The 10216-nt window shown below is 34.3% G+C and overlaps 1 gene segment (V, D, J or C); it reads right to left on the bottom strand.

Moving 5' to 3' along the window:
* Nucleotides 1–1104: 1104 nt before the first annotated feature.
* On the bottom strand, nucleotides 1105–1485 carry LOC308418313 (Ig heavy chain V-III region ABE-47N-like). The segment is given in 1 exon: nucleotides 1105–1485.
* Nucleotides 1486–10216: the final 8731 nt, after the last annotated feature.

Consider the following 10216-nt stretch of genomic DNA (forward strand, 5'->3'; position numbering starts at 1 on the left):
TAAAACCGGTGAAATGTTCCCTGGGTATGCAGTGTTTGGGGGCTAATATCCTCTTCTCAGTGTATGTATACCATGTGTCTTCTTTGGTGAATGGGTTACCTCAGTGAGGATGATAGTTTCTATTTTTATCTATTTGCTGAAGAATTTTTAAAGTCATTGTTAATAGTAGCTGAGTTGTATTCCATTGTATAAATGTATCACAATTCCTGTATCAATTTGTCTATGGAAGGACATCTGTTTTCTTTCCATAATTATAAATAAGGGAGCTATTGGCATGCTGAATCATTCGTTAATTGTACTATCAATTTTTAGGTATATGGCCAGAAATGGAATACCTGAGTCTGTAGGAAGTTGTATGTTCAACATTATTAGGAACCACCAGACTGTTTTCCTAAGTTAGTCTACAAAAATCATGGAGTGTTCCTCTCTCTCCACATCCTTGCCAGCATCTGCTGTCACCTGAATTTTTGATCTTATCCATTCTAACAGGTATGATGTGGAATCTCAGGATTGTTCTGATTGGCATTTTCCTGATGACTTGGTATGTTAAGTATCTCTCTAGGTGGTTCTTGGTCATTTGGTATTACTTAGATGAGAATTCTTTGATTAGGTATTTACTCCACTTAAATTCTATTACGTGATTCTCTGGAGTCTAAATTCTTGAGTTCTTTGTATATATTGGATATTAGCCCAAACTCTTTCATACAATAGATACAGAAGAAACACTGCATGAATCATACATCCAAGAAACAACTATGTTCATACCGAAACCACACAACAGCTATTCAAATAAAGAGAACTTAGGCCATTATTCCCCATGGACATCTATGCAAAAATACTCGATAAGCTTCTTGCAAATTGAATCCAAGAGTGTGCCTGTGTGTGTTTAAATTGAGAAAAAAAATGAACAGTTTTAACAGAAGCTAAAAAAAATCACACAAGAAAAGAGAACATTCTGTGGAAACATTAGATGGCCAGACAACAAACCTTAGAAAGAGCACTCAATTATATCTGCACCTGACGCTGCACTGACTCGGATATGCATGTGGGTTCTACGCCCTCTACAGGTACTGAGCGTTCCTGCAGGAAGGTTTTTGTCTGGGTTTACACTGATGGTCCCTCACTGTGCCCAGCACAGTAATAAATAGCAGAGTCCTCCTCTTTTAAATTGTTCATCTGCAGGTATACGTTGCTCTTGGAATCATCTCTTGAGATGGTGAATCTGCCTTTCACAGACTGTGCATACTCTGTTGCATAATTTTGAGATTTGTCTTTAATTACAGCAACCCACTCGAACCTCTTCTCTGGAAACTGGCGAACCCAGTGCATCCAAGCTGTACTGAAAGTGAATCCCGAGGTGGCACAGGAGAGTTTTAGAGAATTCCCAGGCTGCACCAAGCCTCCCCCTGTCTCCACCAGCTGCACCTCACACAGGACACCTGCAAACACAGAGATTCCAGTAAGTAAACAGTGACAAATACTCATTGACCTTCCCATTTCCAGCCATTCACACACTCGGTATATCTTCTTATGTATCGATTACCTTTCAACAGTGTAAGAAGGAAAACCCAACTCAGACCCAACTCCATGCTGGATATTCTGTGTTCAAGACTGATCACTGAAGGAGAAGATCTGTGAGTACAGAGATGGGCGTCCTTTTTAAAAGGTGAGGTTCAGGGTGATTTTCATGAACAGAATGGAACAATATTTGCATATCTTCCTGCTATAGTATAACCTCAGTTGTGTGAGCCTTAGAGGAATCCTGAAACTTTTCAATGTCTAAGAAGAAATAAGAGCAGAAGTAGCATTTTTAGCGTCAAAGTATAACTAAGATTCCCGGGACACAACTAACTTGTAGAGACAAGTTTCCCTACCTACAGTATTCTGGTAATTTCAGGTAAAGCAATCTATTAGAAGAATTATGCATTCGATTAACATCTTAATCGACTATATCATGTATCCTATTCAAAACAGAAACTGTAAGAAATGAAACATTATTTAGTGTGAATTTATATTTATTACCAAACTATGTGTTTACCACCTTAATCTATTGTACCTGTGAAACTCTAGTTGTCTTCACAGAAATTATACAATAAATTAATATAGAATTATGACAAAATATAGAATATGACAATTCAAGACTGCATCGGGGAAGGTTCAGAAAATCATAAATGCCTATTCAAAATGTAAGTAACTTATTGTTGTTGAACCTTTACCTCAGGAGTATAACATATTATGTATGAAGCTCAAAGATCAGCCCTCCAAAGAAGCTAACTGCATTATATAAATATAAATACTATCTGATATTACTCAGAGATCAATAAAAAACACACTGAAGTTTTCTGTTTACCACTTCAGCCCTCTAATCATGACCTCCTTCCTCGTCCTGTCATGATGTATTTGATTGTCCCCACAACTTCTACTTTACTGTTCATGCAACTTCAGAAACGTCATAATTATTTTAATCTATACTGAAATGTCATCTTAGCGCATTTCAAGACCTTTTCTTAACAGAAGATTTATTTCTTAGGAATAAAAATCATGTAAACAAAATATTAGATTGTATATAAAATACATCATTGACAAAATTATATTAAGTGATTACAAGCAGAATTTCTTCTAAAGTCGGTAAAAAGACAAACATGTACACCCTCTCCTCTTTTATTCTTTCTAGTGCTTCTAGTAATTGTTACAGCATTTAGACATAAAAAAGACACAAAAATGGTCTAGAATATATTGACAAGAATACAAACTATCCTAATTTAAAGGTAAGTTATGTCATTTAATTAAAAACCCTTGGACCTAAAACCAAAACTACTCTTACACAAACATATGTATCATAAATAACCATGGATAAATCCCTGCCCAATGCAAAGTCAGTACTCCCAGAGAAGTGATAGATAATTCTATTTACAGACATGGATTTCTATGGAAAGATTTTCAAAGAATGGTTATAACTTGTTCAGACAAGTCAAAGTATATATGAATATTGTCTAAGACTACAATATTTTCATTACCAAAAACAATTCCAATGAAGATGAATGAAATGTGAAAGAAATCAACTGTAAGATAAGTTTTTAAATGAAAAAATATATTAAAGTGTAACAAACTGATTAAATTCCAAAAAGGGAATCTTAGTAATTTCAAAAGACACACTCCATGGAAGGTTGCAAGAATAAAATGAATCATGTCAAAAAACGGAACTTCCATGCTGAAACACATAACTTAAAGTTATAGAGTGACGTATTAATCACAAATTTTAAAATTAAAAAAAAGTGTAAGAGTAAAATATTGGAATGTTTGGAGCACCATTAAGAAATCAATACGATGTTTGTATAGTACTGCCATTCAATAAAGGGAAGACTATGCCAGCATAACATAAGGAATATTATCACTACAGTTACTAAAAAATAATTCTAAAGCTAGAAAAAGAGATGCCTGTCTAGATACACTGTGGCTCCAGGTAGAACACTTAATTGGTACAGATCAGCAGCTACCAGTAACATGTTAAAAATAGAACATTTAAAAATATATATCTAAAACAGGTTTTTAAAATATACAGTAGAGGGAAAGTCATTCACAAAGGCAGGTCTATCGTAGTAATGCCTGATTAATTTAAAACCAAACATGGACAGTTATATATTACCTCTGAAAAATGGAGGAAAATATAAAGTTTCATAGTAAAGATGGGTAAAAAATACGTTATCACTAACCCACCGACATGAAAAATAAAGAAAGATTTAAATAAAAAAAAAAAAAACAAACACACTCATTGTCTCAGAGTTTAAGTAACCATGTCTAGAATAGTTAAGCCCAAGTTTTAAGAAATCGCCACAAATAAAAAAATGAAAGATTTATTGATATTCCTACTAGTAACTACACTTTGTATTAATGGTCTAATTTCTAAAGTAATGAATGTAGACAAAATGAGATCATTTATGTTGCTGCTTTTGAAATGCATCTCATCATCACAGCACATATCATCTTTTTTTTAAAGACTGGAAAAAGTACCCCAATCAAGTGGAACAAAAATAATCTAATATGTAAAATAATTGATGTAAATCCAAAGATATTAAGAAAGGATAAATAAAATTTTCTCAGACACATGAAAGATTCCAACACTGCTCAGGACATTTTTAAATACACATCAAAAAAGTATACCTATTATGATTAAAAGACAGCTGCTAGAGCAAAAGCAGAGAGTAATGTCAAGGATGTGACTGTGTGTGAATGTCATGTAACATAGAGACTTCCACCTAACATCACCCAAAACACTTGAGAACACACTCTTCTGAGCAGCACATGAAATTTTCTTCAAAATTTTCTAATGTGTCAGGAACTTTTAATGTCAACTTAAAGAGGGCTAGAGTTTTCATTGAAAAGTCAACTTCAATGGGAAAATACTTCAGCAGATTGTCTAAATAGAAATGTTATAAGGCATTTTATTGATGAATGATTGAAGGTGATATGCCCTTTCTATCTGAATGAAACACTCCTGTATTTGTGGTATTGGGAGTTGTTAAAAACAAGGCTGATTATGCCATGAAAACAAACCAGAAAACAAAATTCTTCAATGGTCTCTCCATTAAATTCTTCCTAGAGTTTCCTCTCCTGACATTTCTCAGTGATGGACTTTTCCCTGGAATTTGCTTTCATCATGATGTTTTACCATGGTAATTGCAACCTACTAAGTAAGACATCTGCATCTTAGATCATAATAAAGCCCTGCTGTCCTACTGACTGATGAACATTTTTAGTGCTGTTCACTGAACTGAAAGACCTGGGCTTCCAAGGCTGGGATTCTCTGTCAAAACTGCTGGATCATGACAGGGATGATTTTCCTGAGCAATGCAAATGCCTCTGTGTGTCCTTTTTCCATAAGCAAACAAGTGGATACCTTAAAGAGAGGGATAGCATGGGTAGCAGATTGATTTATCTTCATGGACTATGGTTTTATTTTTAAAAAAAGAAATGAATTATTTTAGCCATGTTGTAGGCAAATTCCTACTGGTCAACATAATACAAAAGGGTTAATAGTCATAAATTAAATTTAATATATGAAATTAGCAAGGAAATCTTCAAAATTATGAAAATGTATTATTACATCAACACGCTAAATCAAGGCTTGTTATATAATCAAAATACTTAGCATTGTAAGAGGTATAAAGTTACATTTACATGTATATAATCTGTCTATGCAGATTATCTGTCAATTGGAACAAACTATATACTATACATACTTTTACTGATTAGTAATTCATAATTATATATATATAATCTTATCTACATAAGTTATAAAATTCTGTTATAATATGTGTAATTAAATGGGTTATAATTGCAAATATTGAAATGAACATAGTAATCTAGAACAAAAAGAACACAAGACATAGAGTTTCTTATTTGTCAATTCTATCTCGAAATATTTATGTCATTAAATAACCTCTAGTATTAAAGATTATGGATAAGAGAGGTACTGTGACATCCATTTTGTTCGAGAAGTTGAAGGTAAGTTCTCATTGTTGCAGATATCATATGATGTTATCAGAAACTTAAAAGATTCTGTTTGGAACAGACATGGAAGCATTTCAATTCAAAGACAAACTATCCTAACACTAGAAGCCACTGTAGTAATTGGTGGTGCACTGAAGATATCAGTAGACCATCAAGCCATGAAACCTTTGAAGAACAAGGGCTTTTGCTGTGAAAGGTTCTCAAAATGTAGCCCTGGCTCCTTTGCCTTTGGAAGATCAGTTGTCTGATTGGGCTTAAGGCCTTTTCATAAGAATGGAAATTATGCTTGTTACAGTAAGCCTAACAAAATACGTGAGGATATAGAATATTAGGTTTTACTATTATAATTATGTTAGACAAATAAAAGTTACTTTTTATTGAAAATATGGTTTTACATTAAATATATTTTGTTGTATTTCTACAATCTCTACTCTGTTATTTATATCGCACAAACTAATCCTACATCCCATCTTGCTTTCTCACAGTAGGAAATAAATAGGCTTTTATAAATAATACAATCAATCAAGATTTAATAATAAAAACACATACTCACTGAGGCAAACCTACCAATAAAACAAGACCCAAAAATGCATAAATGAAGACCTCATATAGACACAGAACCATATACATTTTCATACAGAGAAACCTCTTAGAAGCACAAAACTTGAAATCATAATATGTAAGCAAAAGACCTATAAGGAAAGACACTGTTCTGATATAATATGAGAGAAAAAGATGTGACTTATCATGTTTTATATTGTTTCCCTCAAACTCAGTATGGGGTTTAATAATAAGAATGATTTTTATAACCAGTGAGATTCTATTGGAAATAATAATCATCCTTGCTTTGCTTAACATTTGGAGGTAACCTCTGGGTGGGGGACAGTGGCCTGTGTCCACTTCCGATCACAGCACTGTTATCATTTCTGGCCTTCTGCATGTTGTCAAAGTTTCTGAGTTCACACGTGCCTTTGTTCTCAGTTGTTCAAAAGGTCAGTTTGCCTCAGTGTCCTTTAATTATTTCCTGTTACCATCTGCTCCAGGAGGGATTTTTTTTTGGTAAGTCATATATTAACATTATATATGAATATAGCTGAAATGCATTAAGAGATTTAAATTGCTATGTCCCTATAATAAAACACTAATGATCATGCTTTACCAATCTCACTGAGCTGTCAGGAAGTAGATTCTTTAGTACCCAAGTAATGTGGAAATAGATTTAGTCCCATTGAATCAGTCCTAAAGCAAACATATGTTGGGTGATTGGTTCAATAAAATCTAGTGGGCACACTAGCCAAACAAAATGTAAATAATTCCCAGCAATAAAATACTGCAACCTAGACACAGATGTAATTTATACCTGTATAATGAAATCATCCTTACACCTTGGAATAGCATCACTCATGCCCTTGACCCTGAGGCTTTGTTTCTCATTTTAAGGGTAAAAACTACCATACAGATCATCATTGCAGAGATATGTTGAGAACAAATAATCAAGAGATGTCAAACTAGTGTTGGTATTTAGTGAAGAATATTATTCTTTTGTACCCACTCAGAGTTATTAAAAATAAATTGTAAGATTTATTTCACACTGATCTGTGTCTTGGTTCTGCTGAATTTTTCATTTCAGTACATACATGTTCAGTACATACAGTTCCTTGACATGTTATATGTATTTGACACTATGTTACATAACTTTGTCTATTTTTATCATTGAATTTCTATGGGATTTTGTTATTTTTGTGTTCTATTTAAATTGCATATGTATATATCTGAGAATTTTGATGTAAATGTCTATTATTATCAAATTTTTTGGGAGGCTCTAAGGTTCAATGTCTTTGCTGTTGTTCACAGATCATTCATGATCTCTCAATTTATTTAATACTTTTGGGCTTTCTCAATAGTGTGACTGAAGAAACACAGTCAATAGGAATTCTAAGTAGATCAGAGATTCAATTCACACATATTAACTCTCATTATACTGAAAATGAGGACCAGGCTGGTTTTTTTTTTTTTTTTTTTTTTTTTTTTTCATGCTGATCCTGGTGTTACTCAATAATGCATGTGTACAATTAATTAATGGTTTTCATAATTGTCAACAAGAATCATGGATAAAGGGATAGAGGAGTTAAGCATACATTTTGTAAGCTACATGTATTCTTACAGAAACCATTGTTCAATACCCGTACCTGTTTCCTACCATAGTGACATAAGATTAAAAATAGAAAGAATTACTGTCTGCTTTATTGTATGACTAGTCTTAATATTAGAGGATACTTTTAGATAAATGAGCAACCTAAAGAACAGTGTCAAGGACAGACAGTTCAGTATCTGTCAGGTAATTTTCAGGCTGTGGGTCCACATATCTGACAGAGACATGGACCCTGAACTCTCCTGCTCACTGCTCAGTGGAAGACTCACCTGTCACTCTTTCCAAAATAACACATGATGGCAGAACAGAAAACTGTAAGTCCTTCATCTGTAGAATATTAATATACATATTTATCAGGGTTTTGCACATTTACATATATTTTCAGTTTATAATAGCTTCTATATCAGTAAATAGAAGAAGGGTTCAGGGAAACTTGGAATAAACATGCCCAACAAACTTCTGCAAATCTCTGTAGGAGATAGAATTTGATCCTCAGCTGAATTAACTAATGTGGCTCCTGTGATTGTTGATAATACAGTTTAAATGTTTTTCTAGAAGAACAACAACAACCAAAAAGTCATATACATAAATGACAAAATAGATATAGTGTGACTATGATAGATCCTTATATTCTTTCCCATACAGTAGAAGATGCTTGTAGCTAACCATGAGACTAAACATGCCGTCCACAATGAAGGACCTAGAGAAAGGACTGAAGGAGCTGAAAAGCTCTGCAACCAGATGGGAAGAATAACATTATCAATTAACCAAACCCTCCAGAACTCTCATGGACTAAAACATCAACCAATGAGCACACATGGAGAGAATCAAGGCTCCAGTTGCATATGTAGCAGAAGATAGCACTGTCTGGTATCAGTGGGAGAAGAGGCCTTGGGTTCAGTGAATGTGCATTTTCCCAGTGCAGAGAAATGTCAAGACACTGAGATTGTTGCTACAGGGAACAACTTCATGGACACATATGGAGGGTAATGGAGGAAGGAATTGGGAGTGAAGGGGATAGCACCTGAAATGTAAATACAAAGAATATCCGATAAAATATTTAAAAATAAATAATAGATATAGATGAAGTAACTAAATCATCTAAAATAAAATTAAGGTAGATTTGATACATATGTGCAGAGTTTCTGGAAAACAAGTAATGTTTGAGAGCTGTTAGGATGTAGAAATGACAGAGTGCTGTCCCCTTTTACTTTACATAACCTGAAAACCACTGAGAATTTCCCCTAACACTTCAGCAAAAGCAGAATCACCAACACAGAAGATTTCACTAAGCATTTGATTCTGGAGATTTCAGTAAATTCAATTCTAAAATTGGGGGAGAGTTTTAGACTTTCTTTAGTTTCAACAGAGTGAGTATAATATTTGTGTGAATCTGTTTATGTGTGTGTGTGTGCCTGTTTTTGTTTAAGTTGAGAAAAACATTAACTGTTAAAAATTTACACACCAAGAAAACTCTGACTAATTCCAGGTTACACCTTGTTTTACATGTACTTTATGCTCATTGTAACTAGTAAGATCTTAATGCATACTATCAAACCTTTTTAAAAAAAAAAGCACTGACAAAAGTGTATTTGTTTACTTTTAAGCAAGAAAAAAATTAAAATCTGCACATTTATCTTTGTTATTTTTAAATATAAAGTTGTTCAATTTTTTAAAAAAAAATTATACCTAGCATATATAGAGAGCATTCCGAAGAGTCATTCATTAGATGGCCAAACAACAAACCATAAAAAGAGCACTCAATTATATCTGCACCTGACCCTGCACTGACTCGGACATTCATATGAGCTCTGCGCCCTCTACAGGTACTGAGCGTTTCTGCGGAAGGTTTTTGTCTGGGTTTACACTGTTGGTCCCTCACTGTGCCCAGTACAGTAATAAGTAGCAGTGTCTTCCTCTTTTAAATTGTCCATCTGCAGGTAAACGCTGCTCTTGGAATCATCTCTTGAGATGGTGAATCTGCCTTTCACAGACTCTGAATAGTCTGTGGCATAATTGTTAGATTTGTCTTTAATTATAGCAACCCACTAGAACCTCTTCTCTGGAAACTGGCGAACCCAGTACATCCAAGCTGAACTGAAAGTGAATCCTGAGGTGGCACAGGAAAGTCTTAGAGAATTTCCAGGCTGCACCAAGCCTCCCCCTGTCTCCACCAGCTGCACCTCACACAGGACACCTGCAAACACAGAGACTCCAGTCAGTAAACAGTGACAAATACTCATTGACACTCCCATTTCCATCTGTTCACACACCCGGTATATCTTCTTATATATTGATTACCTTTCAAAAGTGCAGCAAGGAAAACCCAACACAAGCCCAAATCCATGTTGGATATTCTGTGTTCAAGACTGACCACTGAAGGAGATGTGTGAATTGAGACATGGGTGTCTCTTTTATACAGTGAAGGTCTGTGCTGATGTTCAGGAACTGAGTAGAATCCTATTTGCATGTCTTCCTGCTATAATATACCCTCAGCTATGCGAGCATATAGGGAACATGAATCTTTTCAATATCTAAGAATAAATAAGGAAT

This window comes from Micromys minutus (genome assembly GCF_963924665.1).
Source record: "Micromys minutus genome assembly, chromosome: 1".
In the NCBI taxonomy this organism is placed as follows: domain Eukaryota; kingdom Metazoa; phylum Chordata; class Mammalia; order Rodentia; family Muridae; genus Micromys; species Micromys minutus.